The 7,812-nt window shown below is 42.3% G+C and overlaps 1 protein-coding gene across 10 annotated transcripts in view; it reads right to left on the reverse strand.

Annotated features, from left to right (window-relative positions):
- The window catches only part of TCF3 (transcription factor 3), a 163,242-nt gene extending 156,161 nt beyond the window's left edge, over positions 1–7,081 (reverse strand). For 2 of the 10 annotated variants that reach the window (XR_012235604.1, XM_073595509.1), the window contains exon 1: positions 6,447–6,766. The gene's annotated coding sequence lies outside the window, so the exon portion shown is untranslated. Of the gene's footprint in view, positions 1–6,446; positions 6,768–6,803 lie in introns of those variants that run through there. The other 8 variants (XM_073595488.1, XM_073595480.1, XR_012235608.1 and 5 more) reach the window with 7 other exon arrangements.
- Positions 7,082–7,812: the final 731 nt, after the last annotated feature.

A 7,812-nucleotide genomic window follows, 5' to 3' on the forward strand; every position in this document is an offset into this window, starting at 1 on the left:
GCATATGTGGAAATTGATTTCCCTCCACCATACCTGTATAAAACGGAAGCCATCCCCATTAAAATTTGTATTAAACTGCTGGAGCTCAGCACAAAAATCACTAAGCTGTAACTTTCTTGTTATGAAAACCTCAGCATAGCAAAACTCTCAGGTGACAAAAGCCTATAGCTGGAAGAACTGATAATTCCAGGAAAATCCAGATGCGCAGTTAGGGTTCATGTATATGGATGTCTGTAGGAATAATATAGGCCAACTGTAAAATTTTCTGCTGCTTTTCCTTGCCCAGGGAGCTGCAGGTGCCTGCAATTCAAGTGAAAGGCTGTGGATGACACAAAAGCTTCTCTGCATGGATGCTGAAGCCAGCCATAGATTAGTCAAAAACCAAACGTAAATTCTTGTCAATTGTCAAACCGTTCGCTTTTCGAATCAGTAGTGTGCCAGCTGCAATACATAACTTTTGTGATGCAATCTAAAGTGCCTGATACAACATGCTGGATTTTTTTCATTTAAAAAAGGAAACAAAATAATGGCACAATGGTATGAGCCGTTTTGTTTTCCAATTGACGTTCGGTTTTCAACTCATCCATGGTTGGTTTTATTCATACATGCACGGTGTACTTTCTGAACAAGAAACTTGCTTACAAAAATGGCTACATGCAAGAACCCTAAAAAGTTTAAAACCATAATATAGTATATAATATTTACACAATACTGGTCAGACTACATATGACAAGCTGAATACACCAAAAACTAAGGATCATGTCCCTCAGCATGTTACATCATTAAGGGTCCATTAACAAGATGTGCTTTGGTAATACACGTGCACTAATGCAACAATACTGGTATAGTAAGACAGCTTTAATTTAGAACGGGTTAGCAACACACCTTAAAACATAAGGAAAAAAAAAAACCACACACAAAGATCAGAATGTGCATTGCAATACAGCATTGGCTGAAGGGGACCACAATGGGTAGAGCACATATTCCACCACACTTTACCACAGGAGAGACAGAATGATAGGACAAAATAACATTTTTACAAAGTCTGCCAGCTTCTGGATTTTTGATACAGTGTAGTGATATTTGCACTCTAAAAGCCACATTGTAGCATCCAGTGTTGAACTCTATGCAGTCAATTGGGTGTTCTGGTTTAAAAAACAAAAAAACAAAACACACACTATTGCCTTTGGTGTCTCTTGCTGGGAAGATTTACCCCCCTCTATTTGTCCTGACTACCATCGTCACCAGAAAGTGATCCAGTAGTCACTGAAGCAAGTATATAGGAGAAACCTCTCTAGGACACCCGTGTCAGTGACAACTGTTTAAATAGGGATGTCTACTCTAAACAATTTGTCCTCAAATCCTTGTGTCTTCAGGGAAGGAAATGGAGTGATTTCCCCAATAGGACAGCCATAAAGTGATGGCCTTAGGCACCAAATCTGCTCACTTATTCACTGATGAATGCTCAGTGCTAACGGTATTAGGCCGGTCATACACGAGTCAAGCAATTAATGGGCAGGCTGAATGTACCAAGTTGATCGATCAACTTGGGTACAACCAGCATGCCGGATGCTCTTGTGATGATTGCTAGCGGCTGCTAAAGCCGCTAGCGATAATCACCGTTTGTCAGACACCTTCCTCGGCAGGAGGGATTCCCCTGTCAGCACTGTGTTTTAATGGGGAAATCGTGCCAATTTCTTTCTGTGTATGGTCTGCCCTATTTTAAAATAGGAAAAAAGTGATTCTTTATTATCTTGCCAAAATGGATATTAAAGGACATGTTCACTAATGGGAGAATATTAAAACACTGATGAAATCAGATATAAATTTATGAGGAAAAAAAAAAAAAAAAAAAAGAAGGGGCGTATATGTAATTTGACTCAGTTTTAGCTTCTTATAATCCCTTGCACACCAATCAAAACAGAGTGCAAGGGCACGATTTACCTGCACAGGCACGCACAGGTGTTCCGTGCATCCTGTGTAGCCAATTCTATTGAAGTAAATTGGCATGCATGTGGTGCACATCCCGGAACACAGACAGTGCAAGTTCAGGAACATGCACTGTCACGGATGTCATATTGGAAACAGCACCAACACGCTCCATGTGAATGAAGCACAAAAGAGTAGTGATCAGGTAAAGTTTTATAACCCATGCCAACCTGATGTTAGGCATCAAATATAAATAATTGGTGGATCCAAGTTACTACTTTTAGCACAAGTGTCTCTTACGGTCATAGGCTTAATGATTTGACAAAATGACAAATGCAGATTAAATAAAACATGTTAACTGGCGTTTGAGATGTGTTTCACACTCTTAACAGCACACTATTAAACACTGGCGAAATGGCACTACAGGTTTTCATGTTTTTCACAAGTGAACATGAATGCTTTAAAATCGAACCCTAGCGTCAAAGAATGCTATAGGCATGCTTGACACCCTGCAATTGAATCTGAGGGAAGCGGGTTGCAGTACAGCCTAGAGCAGTGTTTCTCAACTCCTGTCCTCAAGGCGCCCCAACAGGTCATGTTTTCAGGATTTCCCTCAGATGAAACAACTGTGGTAATTACCAAGGCAGTGAAACTGATCAAATCACCTGTGCTAAATAATGGAGAGCCTGAAAACATGACCTGTTGGGGCTCCTTGAGGACTGGAGTTGAGAAACACTGGCCTAGAGAATGCCTTAAAGTTCTTGATGCAATGCAAATGGAAGCCACTCCAATGTGTTGGTATATACAGTTCCATCTGCCTGTCAATGGTATAGTTGTCTAGCATCTGGGCAGGCGATTTGGGAGCATTAAAAACATGGCTAAAAGCTTCATGCACACTGGCCCGCCTGCGTTTTGCTTTTCTATATGCAGGAGTTGTCATCTGGGAAGCTTAGACAACTTTTTATGACACCTAGATGACTTTCTTGCATTTAAAAGGTTTCTCTGCTTTAAAAGCAGGTTTAGACATGTTTACCTCCGTTCAGCTACATTCAGCTCTTCAAAACCAACATAAAAAAGGCCATAAATGCAAATTAGTCTTGATTTGGTAAATGCAGCTAAATTCTGAGCTTGAAAAGACTTCCAAACGAGTGTAAAAATGTACATAGAAAACCAAAGATGTACTCAGATCTATTTAGAAAGGTTTGTTTTGTGGACCCGAACACTTTGTTTTTGATGCTAGCATGCGTGAAGCCTAACATGCTTGTTTTTGTCACGTTTCTAAGCCTGTATGAAAGAGGCCTAGTAACCGCAAGTTGGTGAGCAGAATTAAACCCAAATTGCTTGATTGGCTGCAAAGTATTTTGAGATGCATAAACATTTTCTGTAGGTCTTCTTTTAAAAAGGGAATGTTTTTGTAAGCAAACATTCAAAAAACAGGAAATAAAAATCATAACAAACATGTAATAATATATTTTGATAAGGCCTAATAAGGTAAATACATGTGCATATCCCTACGGTTCTTCTAGCAGACTTTGGTTAGTGTGTATGGGAAGTAGGACTCAACGAAAGTGAACTAAAATAACCTGCACGTTACACGGTAGGCTCATGCACACTGCTGCTCTTAAACTGACGTTGTTGGGGCTTTTGGCCTTTTTTTGCCTAAAGCCCCTCAATGCACCTTGATAAAAGCCTAGGGGGTTGATTTACTGTGGCTCCGTTCATAGTTGTAGACACTGTTGCATGACAAGTCGCAGCCCATTGATTTCAATGAAACCTGTTCAAATCTATGCAACTTAAAGTCACAGCAACTTTGAAAAGGTTTCTGCGCTGATTTGAGTGCCAGAGTGCATATAAGTCGCACAAGTGTTAACGGAGCCTAAACCTGGAGAGTAGGAAAACTGGTGCAGATGTGCATGATAGTCAATCAGCTTCTAACTTCAGCTTGTTTAAAGTGGAGTTCCACCCAAAAGCGGAACTTTCACTTCTTCGTCTCCTCCCTGTCTGGTGCCACATTTGGCACCTTTCAGGGGGACCCGTTTTTTGACAGGGCCGTGGCCTGTCCCTCGGAAGTTAGGGCCCCTCCTCCTTCTTCGCTGTCGGGCCAATTAGAGAGCAATACCGACAATTGCTGCACCCGACAGCCGATCCGCAGCGGTGCCGACATTGTGGGCTCCCTGGACAGGTAAGTGTCCCAATATTAAAAAAGTCAGCAGCTGCAGTATTTGTAGCTACGGACTTAATTTTTTGTGGGGTGGGCGGACCTCTGCTTTGACAAAAAAAAAAAATAATAGAACTGGTGTCTATGCAGAGTGAAATAACCCGTGTGTCCCTTCACACACAGGCTTTTAGTGGAGTTTAGAGGCAGTCAGAGCTTATTCTCCCAAAATTTGGCATTTTCTTTCACTCAGAGGGAAAAAAAAAAAAAAAGGGGGAGGAACAAAGTAAAGAGGTCAAACCTCCCTATAAGCGCTAGTTCACAATAGTTCAAAAAAGCAGTGCAAGAACCTATCAAAACGTCTGCGACATGGGTGGCGGCGTTTTGAAGGGTTCCATTGCTGTCAATAGGGTACGACTTGTCATGTGATTTGGAACTGTCAGATCGCATGACAAGTTGCACCCCATTGCCAGCAATAAAACCCTTCAAAACGCCGCCACCCATGTAGCAGAGATTTTGAAAAAAAGTTTCCCGCACTTCTTTTTTTTTCCCCCCCGATTTCATCGGGACTTAAAATATACTTCTGTTAAGTGAAGCCACAATGAAATTGGAGGTGCAAATCACACGGATCTGCGGCTTTGAAAGTGCGCTGAAGTAGCAAGCTTTCAAAGCCGTACTGGTGTGAACCAGGGCTATCGGAGCAATAAAAAGTTGACAGGTCTCCACTATGTCCAAAAACACACAAAAAAAAAAAGTGTGTTTTTAGCTATACTTTAAATTTTTATGTAAACTTGAACAATATCTATGCAATTTGCTCATTTCGCTGTTAAATATACCATAGAAAGCTTTTTTAGTATATCTGTTCGACAAGTGCAAAAAAAAAAAAAAAAAAAATCAAATAATAAAGTACACTCCAAAGACATGCGGTAAGGTGAATCTAAACTGGCCCTAGTATGTGCATGTATGAATGCGAGTTAGGGACCTTAGATTATAAACTCCTTGTGGGCATGGATTGAGATAGATAATATAGATATATCTGTGTCTGTGTCTAATTTATTGAGGGCATGGATTGAGAATATATATCACACACATGTACACACATTCGCATCAATCCATGCTACTTTATTATTGGTACTTGTATAGCGCTGTCAATTCATCCAGCGCTTTACATATGTAAAGCGCTGGGTGAATTGACAGCACTATACAAGTACCAATAATAAAGTAGCTGTTCATCCAGCCAGAAATCTTGTGAGCTGATAACTTTCTGTTCTCTCTGCCTTTGGGCTGATATCGTTAAGCAATGTTCCCCGCAATCTACAAAGCACCCCCCCTGTTATGGAGGCGGAAGGAAGAGTTTACATAGTCCTAACAGTCCTATGTAGTTGTCACCTAAGGTGACAATGCTGTTCAGTTGTCACCTTAGCACAGGAAGTGAGTTAATAACAGGATTACCAGGATAAAATAAAGGATGGCACATGCTAAAAGTAAAGCAGCCACCACCTCTAATGTCCTGTAAGCTACAATACGATCAATTTTTGTCCCTGGCTTTAGATCCGCTCTAACCTGGTATGTACAACTAACTAGGAATTTAAAGTCCTTTAAAAATCCCTTTCAAGTGAAGGTTTTTAAATCATTCACAGAAGTTATTTTTTTTTCCCCCTTCTTCCTCCTCTGATGAATGCTCCAGTCCCACTCCTACCCATTTAACACATAGCAGATGTTTCTGTAGCTCACAGAAAGACACCCCCCCCCTTCCCCTCCTCCTCATCCACCACCTCCCTCTTATCCCTCCACTCCTTCAACAAACTGAGCCTGCCAAACTCACAGGAAGAACCAATTCCTTATGGACAAAAGGTTCTCATCCACCATTACACCCCTACCATGCTTCCTCAGGCCAACACCAGCCGACATCCAAAAACATGGCCAACTTCGAACAAGGAAGGGGAGGAGGGGAGGGGGGTCCGGGGAGCCATGGAGCACATGAAAAACAAAAGCCATTATTGCCACAGGACTACAAAACTTAAAAACTTTATTTAGCCATACACACGGCTAGGCAGGCAAATAAACAAATCAGTGGATGGACCTTAAAAAGGGGAGCTTTAACTTTCCTAAACTATGCAGAAGATGATACAAAAAAAAAAAAAAATGGATTTATATAGTGAAATTGAAAACTAGAATTGAATGCTAGGAAGGGTTACTTTGTGTGAAGTATAAAGAAAGCCTGCACCCAAGTCACCAGAAGAATCCCAGAGGCCTGGCTAATCCAACACCACCAATTATTGGTCCTCCTGACTTTCACATCTCACACAGAATGACAAACAAAAAGCACACATCTACCTGCTCTTTCAGAAAGTCCACCTACCTCCAGGGGGATTTCATGGAGTCGTCAGTAAATAATTCCCAGCCAGTCAAGAGACTAAGGGCGAACAAAGGTGCAAGAAGCAGTATTTGGGGGTTCCCCCGCCCCCCCACACACACACACACTTTGTTATTCTCCTCCTCTATGGTGGGGTGCAGAGGTCTGTGTTCTTCTAGAGAATCAGCAACTGTAACTAGTTCCAGTGCTACAATGTATCGAGAGAGAGAGGGGGAGGGAGGGGAAAAGGAAGAAATCCACACCTCCCCCCATCTAGAAAGCGTCCCCCTCCCCCATCCTCCTCCCCTCTTTACACTTTTCACTATTTCCAGTCCCTCGGCTACACACTGAGGTAAAACCTACCCAAGCTTCTTCCCTGTGTGCTCCCCACAGTCAATGAGCGCGCTCCATCGCTACACAAAGGTACTAGGTCAACACCTCACCCTATAGGGCTTTCCAGGTACGTGAAGGAGAAAGCCAGGGACTCTTTTCCTCTCTCCCTCTCTCTCTTTCTCCCCCCTTCTCTCAGCGCGGAGGGATACAAGGAACCGGAGAGGCGAAGTGACGTCGCATTACTACCGCCCTCCTAGAATAAACAAATCCTGGAGAGATGAGCGTTGGCTGCCCGCTGAGCTGGCCAATGGCTGAAGGGAGCTCAGCCGCTCTCCGCCAATTGTCCTTCTCTGGCGAGCTTGTGAATCCACAACGCTACGAGGGCTGGGGGATAATGTGTGTGTGTGTATATGTGTGTGTGCGCGCGCTGACTTCCGGTGTTACATGACGTGAGAGCGTGCAACCATGTTTGTTCTCTCACACAGTCTATGGGCCGCAGAGATGCCAGCTCTACACATACAATGGCTGGAACAGCGGGGGGGTTACGGCTTCTATTAGAGGGGAGGTATTGGTAAACACAGCACAGTCGGATGAATGTGCACTTTGATTTCACAGGCTTCACATTAGCATAGGAAAAAATGGAGGGATGGGAAAAAAAAAAAGAGTGGGATGTAATAGGATACAATAGGCTCTATTCACGTTTGGGTCATGTGACACGTTGTCCCCAAATATCATTTACTATGCCTTTATACCTTATTTACCTCCAAAAACATGTTCCGTAAATAGCACGTGAAGTAGCGTCTAAGTCAATTCACTAAAGTAAATAATTAAACGTGTCAAATAAGTAGGGTCGCCGCCTTTTCTTCAAACTCGAACACTTTTGTGGAGCACAGCATTTTTTTTTTTTTTTTTTACAGCGTAAACTATACATATATTTTGCAATAACATTTTTTATCATATAAAGTTAATCACAAGAGTCCTCCTTTACATCTGATTCTGCAGAGTTCCTCCTTTACACCTGAATCCGCAGAGTTCCTCC

The sequence above is a fragment of the Aquarana catesbeiana genome, linkage group LG01 (genome assembly GCF_042186555.1).
Source record: "Aquarana catesbeiana isolate 2022-GZ linkage group LG01, ASM4218655v1, whole genome shotgun sequence".
In the NCBI taxonomy this organism is placed as follows: Eukaryota; Metazoa; Chordata; class Amphibia; order Anura; family Ranidae; genus Aquarana; species Aquarana catesbeiana.